Source organism: Hirundo rustica, chromosome 10, assembly GCF_015227805.2.
Source record: "Hirundo rustica isolate bHirRus1 chromosome 10, bHirRus1.pri.v3, whole genome shotgun sequence".
Classification (NCBI taxonomy): domain Eukaryota; kingdom Metazoa; phylum Chordata; class Aves; order Passeriformes; family Hirundinidae; genus Hirundo; species Hirundo rustica.
In genome coordinates, this window is record NC_053459.1 from 1,480,520 (window position 1) to 1,494,162 (window position 13,643).

Consider the following 13,643-nt stretch of genomic DNA (forward strand, 5'->3'; position numbering starts at 1 on the left):
CAAAAAGGAGCTCAGCACCAAGCTTTGGGAGCATTTTCAGCCATAGGAGAAGCTTCTGCTGAAGGGGCAAAGGAGTGGAGAGCATCAATGGATTTGTCTCCCATTCATGTTCCTGCTGGGAAGCAGCATGGAGGTGGCCCCTGGAGCTTGGCATTGGTCGAGTTTGTGCCTCTGTGGGGTGAGGGGAGGCGGGTGGGGAGGAGGAGACAGCTCCAGTGGGTCCAGTGCCAGTGTGGAGCTGCTGAGGGGCAGCAGCAGCAGGTGGGGCAGTGTGGAGTGGCACCTGGGATGGGAGGGCGAGGAAACGAGAATGGGAGCTGATAGGGGACAGAAATGGAAAAGTGGAGGACGTGGTTCCAGCAGAGAGGAAAGGATATGGAGGTGGAAATGGTAGCTCAGAAAGCACCTGGGGATTATGGGGAAGTGCATCCTCCCTCGCTGGAAAACCTGTCTGGGTCTGTGTCCTGCTGCTGGAGATCCCTGCATGGGGCTGCTGTAACTGCTGTATTCCTGGGGGATTGGTGACCCCCAGCCCTGCCCTGCCCACTGGGCTCGTGTGACACTTGTGGCTGTCAGGAATGAGCAGTCACACTGGGCCATCTGCAAATTGTAGTCACGGCCCCTGCTTTGTCTGAGGCTGGGCTCTGGCTGGACTGTCTCCATCAGAAAGTATCCAAATTTCACGTGGATGATCTGGGGCATTGCGCAGTTTGGTTAGTCCAAGTCAATTCAAAATGAAATACTATCTTTTGATCCTCTTTACAAACAAACCTTTTCAATTTTTTTTGGCAGAAACCACCTTTTTTTCTCTCATGGAAAATTCCTATTTTCTCAGAAACAGAAAATCTCCCTTATGGAAAATTTCCAATGAGCTCCAATTCTAAACCCTGATGCCAGAAAACATCTAGCAGGCATTAGCAGAGGGTGACTCAGGGTGTAATGTATCATTTAATTCTGACTAGGGCAACATAGCCACAGGAATCTGAGAACACGAGCAGGCTCTCAGCATCCCAAACTCAATATTCAGTAGGCAATCCACCAAAACCACATATGCAGAACAGGGAAAAAGTGTTACAATAACATGTCAGCTTTGAAATTTCAGATCTACCCTGAGAAAAAACTGGGAAAATGTCTTCAGATGCACTATCTCTGCTTCCTCTTGCTGACTTCCAAATCCAACATGTTCGTGTTGCAAGAAGATGCTTTATGGTCTGAGAGGTTTGCTGCTCTTCCAAGCAGTGGAGAAAATTATCTGGCATTTTGTAGGTACAGCAGACTTGAACTTTGTTCTGTTGTTGCACAAGAAATAGTCTCCAGCCCTTCTCCAACAGCTCTGGTGCTGCTGTCCTACTCAGAAAAGAGACCAGCTGGCTGAGAAAGTATTTTTCCCTTCAGCAGAAAAAGGGTGTGGGATACAAGTCTGTTTCAAAGGTAACTTAGACCCTATTCACCATGACACAAAGGCAATGAAAAGGCATTTTATTTATCACTAATTTCACTTTGAGTTTTTTTTTGGAAGGTTTTTCCTTCCCAAACACAACCGTGAATTTTTGGGGTACATATTTTTTTTTTTTTTTCAGTTAAACCACTAGTAATTTAAAGATGTTAATTTTTTACTATTCTAAAAGTCTTGGTTGCAGCTGAACTAAATTTGGTTTGGTTTTAGAATGTTCAAATTTGTTGACTTTTATCTGCAGCCTTAAGAATCCAGTGCAAGATGGGCACTAACCAAATGTCCTTACCAATGTACTTGATCCTGACTTGTGCATGTCTTTGATGCTGTTTGCCTCAGAGCCTTCTATTCAAGGCAAGACTTGAATTTTTAATGTAAAAGAGAAGCAGGAACAACAACAAAAAATCCTTTTAGAATAAGAACTACTGAGAAGCCTCTTTCATGTCCTCTATGCATTATAAAAAGGGAAGGAAAGAAAGTAATCCAAAGGTTCTTTGCCCCCTTCCTTTGAAGGTCTCCTTTCTTGATCTCTTCAAGCAGTTCTCTCCTGGTTTTTTGGGTTTTCTCTACTGTGAGCCTTCCCCACAAAGAAACAGACGAATAACGTTTCTCTTGTTTGTTATTATATAAAGTACAAAGCTCTAGTTTCCTACCTCTCAGGTGCCATCTTGAGCTGCTCTTTGCACTTTGCAACAACAGACAAAATCCTGCTGCCTTTTCCTGTTGCAGTCCTGGTTTTGAGAGTGATAAAAATGAAAGTCAAAATGGGATTTCAGCATTTAGGACACATTTTGTTTCTCAGAGGCATGGAGTTGGAAACACTGGGTGTTTCATTGCTCCTGTAGGAAAAACAGACAAGATGTTTCATGAAGGAAGTTTTGTTTGAGCACGGTTGCAACCTCATAATGGCAAGATTTCCACCTGAGCAGCTGTTGGCAGTTCTGCAGTGTTCACTTAGCCTGTTATCTTTTCTAAAGATATAAGTATAAATAGGAATTGAGAAAGAAAAAAGGTAAAGAGTAACAGGAAGTTAAGTCATGCAGGATGATTCGCAAGCTTGGAGTGTTCCTTGTTTATCTTGTATCTCTACACTGAGTGCACTGTTGCATAATGTCACAAGGGCTGGATATTTTCTGCAGTGTAGGGATGCATTTTCATTAAATTCACTGGTTAAAGTGGAGTTATTCATTAAAGATACCCAGTTGTTCTGAAAGGCGTGCTGACCTTGGATATCCGATCCTCTGAGGAGGACTGTTAGGGATATGAAATAACTAAACATTATTTCATATAATTCACAGACAAAAAACACTGAGAGCTTCTTGAGCAGTTGACTACATCCATGTGTTCTGTTCACCTTGCTAGTCCCTCTGAAAGTTTCCAGGTCACACTGTTCCCCACCTGACGTGAGCAGATCAAGGCAGGGCTGTGCTGCTCACACAAGGAGCCAAGGGATGTCCTTGTACCAGGGCTGAACCTCAGCACCCAGGCAGCTCCAGCCTCTGCAGGGACAGGGTGGGAGCCCTTGGGTGCTCCTGGGTGTCACCTCTCTGAAGGGTGTTTTCATGAGGGAAACAAGCAAATATAGAAGCTCTGCAAAATTCAAGCTGCAATTGTCAACAACAAAGAATGTACAGTTCTCAGCTTACAAAAAAAATTTATTCATTTCCATGCTCCTATTTTTTTGTTTTCCACTGCTCAAGTGTTCTCTGTGTTGAGGTTGAATCTTTCAGGCCTCAGTAGATGTCTTCCCTGGGACAGAGAGACCCTGTTTTCCCAGAATCTTCTGCCCTTGTCTAGCCTCAGAGTAAAATATTCTTTGCTGCAGAAATGTGTTTCTTATTTTTCTCACCTGCCCAAGGTTCCTTTCTTTCTAAATTTTTTCTTTTATCTTCTCAGATCCAGCAATATGACTTTGATCTTGTTTTCTTTTGCTGATGTTATCCCATCATCAGCCAGTGAGAGACAGACAAGAAAAATGGCTTTATCAGAAAGACAGTTATTCTTTTGTTCTCCAGGATTACAAAGGGCTTGGCTTCTAATGTTCTTTACTCAACCTGTGCATGGATAAGCAGGTAAGAGACACCACTGTCTTTACTGAGCACAAGGAGCAGGGGGCCACAGGCAGTGAAAGATGGAGGGAAGACAAGGAAGCAAACAATTGGGTTTCAAACTAATAAATTCGAAGAAGTTTTCCCACCTCCTGAAGTGTCGATGAAGCTGTAACAGCTCGGTCTACTTCGAAAATTTCAACTGCAGCTGCAAACCTGAGTGTGCTTCAGTGGGGGTAAAGGCTTGGAAAGGTATGACATGCTTTTTGGCTCTGACGAGATAATGTAATCTCCTGCTGTCTAGGAGGTGGTGATCAAAGAAAGGCTGTCTTGGGGGGTTGTAAGTGTCAGCTGGGTAGGTAAAGTGGGGGATGTGTAAAGGTCAGAGCGCTCTGTTGATAAGGGGATGCACTGAAAGGGCAGAAGAACCACAGAGGGCTTCCTGTGTCATTACAGCAGGTGCCATATGAAGCTGAGAGAATAGCTGAACAAAGCAAACCGCAAGGATGACAGGATATTTAAAGCAAATTGGGAAAATAATGAGTCATCCCTATTTATCCAAGTGCAGGAAAAGAGATTTCTGTCTCAGTTAATTTCTCGATGGGATATAAAGGCAGCCTTTAACAAAAGAGGAGGGAGGGGGGAAGAAAATTTAAATTCCATTAATTTCCTTTAGCCCAAGCAACCAAAATCCCTTTAGATTACAGAAGTTACCAATTCTGTAACACTGTTACAAAAAAGTCAGTATTTTCCAGGAGTCTGGAGTTGAATCTGGCCCTGTAATCAGAATATGTTGCTTGGTTGTAAACTAACACGTCTTTACTCAGGAGTGTTCCTCAGATATCCAGAGTTAAACTGCATCAGTGAAACATTAGAGAAACATCTTATTTGACCTTATTTGGAACAGATCAATCCCATGGAATAAGTATGGTATTGATTGGGGAATTTACTGGATTTGGTATTCCTTGTTGAAAGTTTGGCTTCTCAAAAGTAATGGTTCCTTGGGGGAAGACCTTGCCAATGCCTCAAGACATTCTCTCTGTTTTGTGTGGATTTATGCTTCAGACCCTCTGCTGTGTTAAGTGGACTCTTTGGCCATCAGAAGCTTTTCCAAAGAGCTTTCAGGCAAGTTGCTACTTATTATTCTGGTAAGTAAATCGGGTTACACATGTTGGTTGCCTCAAGTGCCCAGCACTTCCACAGGTGGTGCTGTCGGAAATAATCCTCAGCAAGGCAGGCTGGTGCTGTGAGGAGAGCTCACCCCTCCTGGAGACTGTCCATATGCTCTGTTACTGTCCATCTGTTGGTATGGAGAGAAACCTACAAGAAATGGAAGGCTGATAATGTGCACAGTGTGAGGTTGTGTGTAGGGATAGGTTAATGTTGATATCACCGGTGCTTGGTCACCTAGGTGATGGATCTGGCTGCTATAGTAACCTGCAGGCTGCATTGCTCATCAAATACGAATTTTTACAAATCTGATTGTTTCCAGGTGCTGTTGCCCTGTCTTTTGCTCTTTTAAAATTCTTACGTGAGTTGTAAGATGAGATTTTGGAGTATAGGCTTTATTCTCTGTTTTTTCCTTGAAATTTTGTCCTGGAAAACACAGGATGCTTATGCCCAAACATTGAACGTTGACAGAGGAGTTTGGAAAAAAAACATGCTGTTGCTTTTTACCTTCCGAAGTCTTGCCTCTTAGACCCATCCTGTGGAAGATGATGTTTTAGAGGAGGTAGAGTCAATTCAAGATATAAATCCTAGGCATCCATGTGGACTGCTCATATTCGTGTGCCATCATGCAAACCTGCAGCCATGCACTGTGCCAGGGTCATGTCTGGATCCTGGATATTCTGTCTATGGCTTGTGGTGTATTTTGGGGCACTGCAGTGTCTCTCTTGACCCAGAAAAGAAGGGATTTTAATCCATACAGTGCTTTCAGCTCATGAATAGTGTGTTTATCCAGGGATCCACCTGATATGCTGCTGGGTGGGAGATTTTCATGGGTTCATACAGCAGCACATTCTGGGGTGTCTTACTGAGATCTGTGAAAGATGGGTCAGCAGTCACCAGGGAACAGAGCAGGAGAGCAGCTCATAAGAATATGGGGGTTTTTTGGATCACTACAGAAGAGTTGGCTGTGTGTTTTCAGGAGTCCCACAGTGTGTTATCTTTTCCACTTGGACAATATTGGTAGTAGGAGATTTTTTGATTCCTATATATTTTTATATGTAGGAATTAAAATTTTATATTTATTATATATATTTAATTCCTATATATTTTTAGTTCCTTAAATCAAGAGATTTTTTAAGTTCCTCTTGGCAGAGCAGGATGGGAATATGTCATGATGACTTGTGGAGGGACAAACTGGCATATCCTTCACAATGTGACCTGACTGAACAGATTTTCTGCTTTCTGGAAAATTTTACAAGGCATAAATAAAAATCTGGAAAAACACTGATGAAATCAAACCCACAAGTGATTGAAAATGAGACTGCCAACTTTCTGTCTCACACAGGGCACTGCAGGTTTACCACGAAGGCAGAGCAGGGTCAACATGTGCACCCCAGGACTACACCAAGACAAATCTCAGTATAAATAGGGAACCACAGCATAGAGCAGCCCATTTCTTAGAAGCCAATTTGTGGCAATACCCCAAAGAGTAACCCCAGTCCCGCTTGAAACATTCAGGAGAGTGTTCTGGTGTCCCACCCTAAAGTACAGAAACTGCTTTGCCTGCCCTTGGCACAACCAACTGTGCAGCTGTTGGTGCAGCTGTGTTGGGTGTTTAGAAAAAGCATGAGAGGAATATATGTTCGTGGCACTCCAGCTGTAATATCAACCTGAAAATACTGCCTCTGGACAATGACAGGACTTAACTGCTCTACAGACCAGCATCTTTGCTGGCAGAACAGGTACAAGCTGTGTGCATGTGATCTGCCAGCTGATGGTTTCTCATGTGTGAGATGGAAGCAGAATTCACAGTCCCAAGAACAGGGGTGGTTCGTGGGCAGGGATACAGTTTGGTAGGCCTTGAAGATAAAAACACAGGGCAATGGAAGCTGCCTTTAAAGAAAGCTCTGTGCATGAAGGCAACTGGATTTGCTATTCCTATGCTCCAAAGAGAGGGTGGCTAGAGAATGACTGTGGTGTACTTTGGGCATTCACTGGTGAACTGAGGCATCTACTTCTGGTTTGGCTCTCATTCATGGGCAGAAAGGTGTCAAGCAGTGTAGGGGACAAGAAGAGACTGTACGGAGCTTGTTTGAGCTGTGTGAATATTGGGCCCATGTAATCAGCTGCATTAGAACTAATCCAAGTATATTTTTCATTGCTTTTCCATTGGCACTATTGACTTCTAAATGTGCTGGAGTCCAGCTGACCCCACGAGCCTCTTCGAATCAGTGGTCAAGTTTCCTCCAGGTCACATGCCAGTTTTCAAGGAAACAACATCATTGAACATCATCACAGATATCATCTTCATTCCCTTGTCCCCAGGACCTTCTGAACAGGAGCATGGCAATTGCTGGATGTAGTTAATTTGCTTGCTTTGGCTTTTATTTCATTTGGGCTGCGAAGCAGAGGATTCTTACATAGCAAGGTTAGACAAATAGTGCCAGTTGCTGATTCCAAGCTTGCTTGAATTTGTGTAACATGCTGATGCTGTAAACAGGAGTGGTTCTATCTCTTGCTGCAAACTCTTCATCAGCCATGCAATACTAAGATTTTGTTGGGTATTAACTGAGTTAGGGGTATTACAGGATGTCACATGTTGCTGAAGGGTTGGCAGGTTCTTTCCCTTGACCTCATCTGTAGCAGCTTTGGGTGTGACACATCAGGTGTCTGAATAAAAGAATTGTTCACTGAGTCACTCTCCCAAAGAAGTCAAAGTTAAGGGCGTCCAAGCAGGTGTTTGCCTCGCACACTTCAGTCTGCACCTCTGTTTAACATGCTGGCTGTGGGTTTGTTCTTGTTTTCTCTCATCTTCTTGGTGTGTATTTTCAGGCAAGGCACTGAAGTACCAAATGTAAGGAACCAGAACAAGCAGGAGAGTGCCTGCTGAGCACATATTTTGGGCAATGATGGGGCATCACACAGAAATTTCAACAGAGACAGAAGAAGTGAAAGAGGGCAGAGAAAATTCAGGTGCTTCCTTTCACTGTCCTGCACCTGGTTGACATGACAGTCTCTATCTCCTAAGGATTATTAGTATTGTTACACTGTCCTGTGTTACTTCATCCCTCTTGGGTTCAAGGTAATGATAGTTCTCTAGGAGTGTAAGATAAAATCCTGAGATGTTCGTTGATTAAGAGATGGCAGACTCACTCAGTGGATGTGGCTGTCATGGAACACCACAGTTAGTACATCTGAGCTTTCAAAGCAGTTCTTCAGCAGTCAAACTGCTGGCAAGAGATGACTCTTTCTTTCCTCCTTCCCAGCCTAAACTCTGCTGGAGAATTGGAGCTATTTTCCAGTGCCATGTTCCTTTCCCTTCCGTGTGTTCTGCTCTTGCCAGAAAGCATTTTATTCAGGCTGAGTGTGGTCACTCACTCTTAACAAATCCTGAATCATAGGGTGATGTGAGTTGGAAGGGACCTTAGACATCATCTTGTTCCACCCCCCTTGCCATGGCAGGGACACCTTCCACTGGACTACAGCTTCATCCAACCGGCCTTAAACCCTGCCAGGGATGGGTTGTCCAGAGTTCCTCTGAGGAATCTGTTCCAATGCCTTATCATCCTCACAGTAAAAATTTCTTCCTAATACCTACTCTAAACTTGCCCTTGGTCTGTTTGAAGCCATTACCCCATGTCCTGTCACTTCATACACTTGTAAATAGTCCCTGTTGGAGAAGAGGTACACTGAGAAATAAGGAAAAGGTGGGCCCTTTGCTCACAGTAGGTTACTTGTATGGTGGATGGGCATGACCTGGTGAAAACTGGGGGCTGCTGGTGTAAGCTAATAGCTCCTCAAACTCCCTGGCTTTTCTGCAGGTGACTAAAACATGCATTGTGCTCAGAACTGTAATTGCAGGCACATTTTCTTGGGGCCCGGCACGCGACACCACAGAAACTGGAGTCAGTGGTGCTTCACTCCCCACATCTGAGGCTGGTACTGTGCTGCCTCTGCACTAAGCAGCCTCCCACAATGATTCTCTTGGTTCACACACTGCTGTGGCAGAGCTCATGGTGAGGGGACACTTGCCTGCACTTGCCAGAAGATGGGTTTTTCCAGGCCTAATGACCTGAGATGATAGTCCTTATGGTAAGGAGAGCGCAAGCCAGCGTCCCCAGATCCCCTCCCACACTTCTGGTCTGCAGGCCCCTGGCAGGCAGGATGGGGGCTTTGCTTCAGGCTGTGGTTTTCCACATCCTTTGGCTTCTCTCAGTGTCAGATGAGAAGAGTATTTCAGGGTTGGTACAGGTACAGCAAAAAGCCCAGAGCTGGTGCAGCTACAGCAAAAGCCCATTTCTAGATCTTGAGTGCAGAACTAGAAATGAGGTGACTGAAGGGAAAGGGGCAGGGAGAGCTCAGGTTACATCTCTCCTACCTGGGGCTCTGTCCCTCGCTGGGGCTCTCGGGGAATGAGGCACGAATGCAGCTGAATTCCATGGGGCAGAGACCTCACACCCTCACACTTTCTCCTCCAGCTACTTAAATCTAGCCCCACTCTTTTATCCTAAACCAGCATCTCCCCTACATTCCCTTTCTCCCCTTGTGCCTAAGCTGTGTTTTAACATTTACATTCATATATAAAGGTAGGAAATAGGGCCCTTCCCACTTCCTGGGCTTTCTTGGCTTTTAAACTTGTATCCTGTTCTTTTCACTCGTGCTTCCCCACCAACTCAAATGTCCTCCCTGCTGGTTCCAGAAACTATATAAATTGAAGTATTTTGATTCGTGGAACCCCAAACAAGTTTCCAGGTAAATTGTGGATACTTCTGTGGAAAATCTCCCTCTAAATCATAAAGAGTATAAACTATACAACAGTCCTGATAAGTTTGCTGCCTTGGGTATGCTCCCTGCTTATCCCATGACATAGAAATCAAGCTTGGGTATTTTGGCTGCTTTTCCAAGCCACATTTTCCCTTCCTGTTCTCACCATGCCTCCCTACTTTTTTGGCACATCATGTGAAGGTGTTTTAGTGCCACAAAAGGCAACCAAATGTTAACAAGCCCCTGTCTCCGGCTTTCAGCAGTCCTGCCACCAGTGGTTAACTCAACATTGGTCAGGTCAAAGCCATTGTGCATTTGGTCTGTGCACACCTTTTGAAATGTGAATACTTTTTTTCAGCTGCTGACTGAAGGATACCAAGTGTTGGCCTTTTCTATACCAGAGTTTTTAAAAGAGAGAAAACCAAGATACGTGGGGTTTGCTAGTTTCCAGGAGGGGACTAATCCAGGATAATTTCTACTATTAGGAGAAAATTACTCTCTTTTTATTTTTAAAGTACATAATGGTAATAGTTTTCCATTTACCCTCATATGTAGCCCAAGGCTTCCTGCTGCTGCTGAACCATCAGGGTTTTTTATTTTTTAAAGAAGAGAAAAGAAGGAACAAAGGATGTGGTTCCTGATAGGTGTACCAGGGATTGACACATTGCCCCAGCTGGTGTGGCAGGTACCCAGGAGCGACAAGAAATTCAGCTCAGTTCAGCTGCAGATGAAAGCTGTAACTTTCCATGGAAACCACTGGATTGATTCTCTACCTTTGGCTACAGGTAATTGCTTCACCTTATGCAATTATGCGTGGCAATTAGAAGCAGATTGTGTAAAGAATAGCAAAAACCATGAGTACATCCTCTGTGTTTGTGGTCTGTTCCTTTGAGAGTAATTATGATTTTTTTAACAGTTTCTTTTTTTTTTTTTTTTTTTAGCTCAACGTGTCTCTTTGTTTAGTTGAGGAAGCATAAGAAGAAAAAAATAAAAGTGTATTTTCAGCACGTTGCAGAGTTCTGTTCATTTTTAGGCACACTCTCTAGTGCAAGCCCTTATTAGAAGTAGAAAAGCAGAATGATTTAAGGACTCTAAAATTCTCATTTCCTTCCAGTCTGATACAGTGAGGGATGACAGCTGAGACACCAGGCAGACCTCAGATAGATGCAGATCAGTACATGACAAAGACATTTTGGTTGGCTCAGAATATATTAAAGCAGTTGCCTTGTGCTCCCTCTTTGCTTTGTTTGGGGTTTTTTTACGTAAGTGCTTTTTTGAAAAGTGAGAAGTGGCAAGGTAGAGGACAGTTTAACAAAGGTTCATAAAGGTCCAACTTCTTCATTACTTGAGAAGTGCTATCACGCTGCTATTCTTAATGAAAGGTCAGTCAACTAAATTGTCCTGGGATTCCACTTAATTACTTCAGTGAGGGAAACTTTGTTGTCAGAGACTAATAAACCAGCAGATGGCTTTAAGGAAGTCGGTAAGGTGGCAGTTTTAAATAGAAACCTGGTTGCTTAAAAATAGAAAAGATAGCAGATAGGAGCGAGATGTTCTGTAAGCAGCATGTCACTTCTCCACTGCAGGGCAAGAGACGTGGTTTTAAGCTGTGTTAGAAATGTTGAGTTCATTGTCAGTGTTTATCCTCTGCGCCTCTGACTGAAGGGCCTGGAGCTGGAGATATCTTACTGAGAAATCCTTTAGTCTGCAACTTGGCCTGTGATAACTTGGGTGATTTTTCTTAATGCTTGCAAAGCCATTTATCCAGGGATGTAATTGAAATCCGGAGATGCCACAGAACCCTGTGGCTCTGACTGAGGCACAGTCTTGAAATGCTAAATAAGTAGAGATGCTTAATGGTTTACACCCTTAATGTTGACCCATTTTATAATTATTTTGTCATTTTCCTTTACTTGTTTTAGGTTCATTGTTATGCTGAGAATAACGTGCCTTCCTTGTCAGTCCTGCAGTTTTTTTATGGTACAACAGAAGTAATATTCCAGTATTCCAACTATGTTCACAAATACTGCAAACTCAAAGATTGTTTGAGGCACTTGTGCATATTACCACGTATAAAAGAGAAAATAATTTTAAAGAACGCGTGAACATTAACAGTATCCTGCAGGTTCTGTGACCTCCCCAGAAATGGTTCCTGCCGTGGGTGTCCTTCTGGGGGCCGGTTCGTGCTGCACAGGCTGTGCTGGGCATGAGGTGCAGAGCCTGCAGGGAGGGCACTGGCTGCCAGGTGAGGTTTCCTGCCAGGTTGGCCCCTGCTGTGGACAGGGGACACGCCAAAACCTACACTCCAATGTCAGTCTCACTTATTTGATCCATACTTCTCCCCACGTGAAACAGGAAATCAGCTGTGCTCTGGAGATGACCCAGGCTGATTCAGCAGTTGACCTGATGCAAGAAAGGGCAGAGTCGCACTCTCACTGCTGCCCGGTGCTGCGTTGCTGGCTTGGCAATGGTGTGATGCTACCTTTCCATTTGTTTGCCTCTGAGAAAATGAATAGACAGTTCTGTGAGGAGCCCTGGTGAACATCAAGAGCCTTGTGCCTATTTCTCTCAGTATCTGTCACAAATGACCTAAATACTAGAAGAGGAATCTTTACTCTCCTGGCTGCAGAATTGTCCCACCAATCCCACTGACTGACTGACTGGGGGTGGGGGGCCAGGGTCACATTAGACATAAATGGAAAGAACAAACCTTTTCTTTAACTTCTGCCTTTAAACTGAAGATTTTAGTGTCAAGCTTTCTCTGGCTTTATAAGATATAAGACTTTGTAATCACTTTTCCTCAGCTTTATCCTGGCTTGGGGTTTCTCCTCTGTGACAAGAGCTGCCCAGTGAACCATTGGGCTGAAGGAGAGGAAGTAACACAGCTATTGTCACACAGGGCTGTCCCTGAGGAAGAGTGAGCTAAACTACCGAGAAAAAGGACAGGGCAGGGCCCAGTCTGGGCAGCAGGATGGTCTGGTGGATTGAGAGGGACACAAGGGGATTTCTGCTCTGTTCTGGTAATGTCCTTGCTCAAAGGCTACATGTGATACAGGATGAACTCTATTAGAAGAGTTAGCATTTGCCTTACAGCTCTAGTCAGGGAAGACCCTGGTGGGCTGTCTCCCGGTTTGCATGTTGTGTGTAAGATGTTTGGATATGGCTGTAAACTCCCATTTCCATAAACTCAGGACCATCTTGTCTCAGTTTGAGCTCCTGAAATTAGAGGCTGTTGTGGAAATGCAGCCCTTATCTCTGTGTGAGCTAAAACTTGCCATCCCGTGTTACCCGCAGAGTGGGATGCTGGGAGGACCAAACAGCTCCAAATATTGAACAATGTCAGTCAGCACTATGAGCAATTTGTTGTTGTGAGTCAATGTTGAATCCTTGCCAAAGATGCCTTTTACAAATAAAATTTAGTACTAATTTATCAATGGGTTAGTTCGAAACACGATGTAAAGCACTCAGTACATAATGAACCTCTCTGGATCACAAGAAAATGCTCATAACAACTTTATTCTGATATATACTGTTTAAGTGGACCAAATCAATGTAAGGCTAGCACTGTGTTTATCCACTGGCAATGTCCTACTTTCCTTATTACCTGTGGCTGGCAGAGAGGGTTTTGTTAATAGTTTGTTTGGTTTTTTTCCATTTTGTTACTTAACAAAACTGTCAACATGTGTTCTCCTTTCTGTGCTACCTGCTGCTCCCCAGCCATCATCGGGTGACACAAAAACAACCCAATCCTCCCCCAAATTCTCTTCTGCATGCCACACTGCTTCTGGGAGACAGGGCACTTTCTGGATCACTGTACCCACGATGAAGGTAATCCACGTGTTGTGCTGCCCAGAGCTGATCCTGGGGGAAAGGCCACCCAAGTGCTCTGTTCCCCGAAGGGTTCTGTTCCATGGCCTCCAGGCGAAGAGCGGCTGCCTTCTCGCAGCTTCCCCCAGAGTACCCCTGCTCTCTGTGTACATCTGCTGCAGGCCGATGCCTCTTCAGGGTCGGGGGCTGTTCAACTTCGGTTTGTTCTGTTGTTTCCCCTTTGCTGACCCGATGTCAGCAGTGCCACGGGCAGTACTGACCGTGCTGTACCCCAGGATCGTGGGTGTGCCGCTGCACCCCCTCTGTGTCTCGCGGCCCAGCCGGTCAAAGCGGGCTGAAGGGTGCTGCAGGCAGCCAGGTCCTGGTGCCCATGGGGGGCT